The following is a 4,224-nucleotide window of genomic DNA, read 5'->3' on the forward strand; positions in this document are numbered from 1 at the left end:
GTAAAGTGATTGGTGACGAAGAAAGAGTTTAAAGTTTTATTTGATTTGAACATACATCCACCCACCTCGCCGACCAGATCAAAAGATCTCGACTTCCAACTGCATCCAGAAGTGCGTGGCCAACAAGGAACTTCTACTTCAGCGGGACCCTCGCAGCTCTTGAATAATGACAAGTTACATTGGATAAATCACAAATTACATTCTGATTTTGTGACACAAATGAATACCGCACTCACTGATACAGACAGCAACACAAAAGAAATGATTACTCTTGATTTCAGCTCTGCTTGGAAATCGATGCGATGGCGCAGTCATATGGACTTGAACCAAAAAAAAACCGACCAGATGAACCCCTATCATCGACTGATCCTCTCCATCGCTTCAGAGCTCAAAGCAACATCTGAAGGAGATGTGATAGATGAAACCGTTTGGAATCTATCCTGAATCACTTGATTTATTTCGGTTTTTATCGTAAAGAAGTGGAACTATTACTACTTACTGCTAAGTGCAGCAAAGTTGAACACTATATCGCTTCATACGATCACTACGTCTGCAATGACGACACAAAGCTTTCTGACTTTTTTGCTCCTGGACTCCATCACCAAACCTGGTCCACTGCCATCGATAAAAATATCGCTGAGCGTGTTGTATCGTTGCTCGCAAGCAGACCAGTCGTTGATCAAAAAGAATCAGAATTCTACTGGGATTATGCTCTCAAAAATTTTATCAGCGTCAAATGCGAATGGACCAGGTTGGTGGATATCCTTAACGAAAACTTTGAACCTCGTGAAAAGCAGGTTGCAATTGCATATCACTATGCCTTTCTCAATAAAAACCTGGCTGATTGGAATAACGAAAGCGGTACCTCCTGATACACTGGAAACAGTTTTAAGTTCTCATCTGCGTTTTGGTAGACCATAGTTCTCTGATGAGCGCTGTCGTTACAATGGAATGCAAAATTGCTGAGAAGTTTTCGCCTTGCTTCTGAGTTACATTTCGCAGCTAGTGGACGAAGCTCTTCACATAGGAAGGTAAGTTGGTTTAGGACAGGTTCGTAGTATTACATAACGCATTCATCTTATGTTTATGTTGCTGCATAGAATTTGAACGATAGTAGTATCTAAGCTTTTTCGTAAAAAAATTGTCTTTTATGAAATGCTTACATTCCAACAATTCCCATGTGTTCAGCCAATTCTACCACCAAACGTTGAAATATCGACCGAGCATTTGAGCCAGAGGACAAGTTCAGGCTGTGCTTCCAAGTATTAAGCTCGAACCTGCTTGGACGTATTATGGACTCTTCCGAATAAGATAATGGCGTGTTGTTCGTGAGAGACAGATGTTGCAACTCTTCTCACCATCTGATTGAAAATCCAACATTTCCTAAGCGGCAATATTTATGTAGGATAATGTGAAACTTGCCCAGACGTTCTAAGAAAAGTAAAAATTACATTAGATTTAAAGCATATCATTCTCTCAGCAAGTTTTCATTCAAAAATGCGGATCTTTAGGCATGTGAAATGTAATTGGTCTTCTCCAAGCTGAGTGTAAAACGATGATTTCTTGGCTATTATGCATCGCCGTAATACACGCATGTGGTAGATCTGAAGAAACTCATCGAAACTCTGCGGGTATGCCTTCCTATCACCTGGGTGAGTAAATAGTTTCGAGTCTGAGAAGGTGCGTTACAAAACATGGATTATATTGAACCTCAGAGGAGTTAAGGGCAATTTGGTATAAAGTTGATCGACAGCCACACCTATGGAACTGCCGAAGAACCAGTCACTGACGTCGGAATGGACAGTAGTGAGCATGAACAGAATTAATATTGATTTAAAGCCAAGATGGAAGAACGATGAACGGTCGGACAAAATTGGATAAAGATGGGTCCTTGTCAAGAAAGGTGATCAAAATGACACTGTTGTGCGATACAAGGCACGATTTGGCGCGAAGGGTTTGACGCAAACGTATGAGAGACTTTTGTCACGTTCGCCAACATTATTTAATATAGATTGTAAATGAAGTGTGTACCGAATTCGACTGCCAAATCAAACAGCTGGATGTCGCAACTGCTTTCACGATCAGTATGCTGACAGACAACGCATGACGAAGCTCCGTTGGGTCTCGGCAATGCTCAGGGACACGTCTGCTGGTTAAAAAAGGCCGACATATGGGTAGACAGCAAGCAGCAGGTAGCTGAAACAAGACAATACATCGTGTTTGTTGAAAAATGGCTTTAAATGCTGCAGAGAGGACCAATTCGTTTGTGTCAGAACGTTGGACTATAAGTGGATGACATGATTGTCACGGGAAAATAAGTGGGGAGATCATATAGGTCAAAGAAGCGTTAAGAATATATTTGGAAAAAATAGTTGGAAAGGCGGAGCTTATTTTGTGCAAGTAAATATATGTAGGTCAGCCAAAACACTGACGACCAAGAAGACTTGCTACATTAACGACCTGCTTAGACGATTCAAGCAAGAAGACTCCAAAGTATCGACAACCGTGCGCATAAAGACTGATGTTGTCGTCACCGTCGTCGTCTACAACGGAAAAGGGTCGTTTGGTGATGCAATCGGGATCATATCGAATATTTCTTACTTGACTGGATGTTTTATACGTGGTGATGCTGCTGTTACGTTTTCTGAAAAAAACTGCAACAGGATTTAAGCCATTTGCGTGCTACGCATCCTGAAGAGTACATGACTAACCGAATTCGTCTATCAAGGAGGGGGCGGCATTGCGGTGAAGGCCTATTATGATCCTGATGGAAGCAGGTATGTTTAAGGACAGACGTCCGGTCTCAGGAACTCCGACCATAATTGCAAGCGCGGCATCGGATTTCAACTCAAACTGCCTTTGGACCGTTGCACTCAGCTCAGCGAAGACTGAATGTATGACTTTCACCCTTTGCACTCGAAGAATTGTTCGGGCGCGTGCAATGCTTAAGACGAGCATGTGGATATAAAAAAGTTTGGGATGACAACAAAGGGGCCATTCCGTCAGCCAACATCGCCCGTTCATGCTCGGACAAAGCACGTAGACATATGACACTTCTCTACACACAGAAATATTCAAGAAGAAATATTAAAGATGGACACAAAGCGTCAGATGCAGATATTTTGACGAAGGCGTTGAAGGCCAAATATTTGCGTTTATACGAGAGGCAGGACCAATCCAACGCCAAGGATCAAACAAGCATTAATGATGAGTGGGAGCGTTGAGATTAATCCGCTTAGTATTGTTGAAGAGCGATCTTGCGGATATGTCTATTCTTCATGGTTAAGTAGTACATTTTGTTCATTGAGTAAACGAAGTCAGATTAGCCCAGCGGATAACGCGTGGTGGCTCCACTTTTATGATTTCCGCCCAAAGTACAAAGTTTGATTACACGATGTTTAAAGGATCAATGTGAATATATAAAATGTGCCCTCGTTCGTTTAATGCATGCTGACCAGATTGTATATTATCTCGGCAGAGTAATTTGGTAAAGACATAGCAATTGTTGGGTTTACACCATGTAGATGACGTCACGAAAATTACCATCATGTTTACAATTACTATCTTGAATACGGATGCTGATTACGGACATAATTGTAGTTGTTCATTGGTCTAGATAAATAAGGTTACATTAAGAAGCTTCCGAAAGACCTAGAAAGACAGGCTTAGAGAAAGTACATAGTAGAGAATTAAAGAAAGAAATATGTTCACCTCGTTTTTATTGCCATCCTCGCACAATAAAGCTCCGTCTAACCATAACCTTACCGCCATGACTATCAAGCGCACCGAAGTTTTCCTTAGAGATAGCAACTAATACTATTGGTAATTCAACATGAGGATGGCCCTCGCAAGAAAAGGGCATCCGGGGCACGTTATGAGAGCAAAGGATGTGAGCGAAATAACGAAGACGTAGCTCGTGAATGATGCCAAGGCATTGAGTATAATTACCCAAGGCGTTGGTATTTATCACCAGACCAAGATTCGGTCCGTCTCGTGTTTGAGGCATGGCGAACGCTTCGCGATTTCTACAATCGCTCCACTCTGCACAACCGTGTCACGATGACATATCGCCTTCATGATTTTACGATGGAGATTGGCACTAGCATGGTGGATCATCTGGAAGCTTTCGAAGAGCTGGTCGTGGGGCTTCTTACGACGGGAGATCCGGTGGATGAATCAAGGCAGCTAGTGATACTTCGGAGCAGCTTGCCGGCGTAATATGAG

The sequence above is a fragment of the Plasmopara halstedii genome, assembly GCF_900000015.1.
Source record: "Plasmopara halstedii genome assembly, contig: Scaffold_555, whole genome shotgun sequence".
Classification (NCBI taxonomy): Eukaryota; Oomycota; class Peronosporomycetes; order Peronosporales; family Peronosporaceae; genus Plasmopara; species Plasmopara halstedii.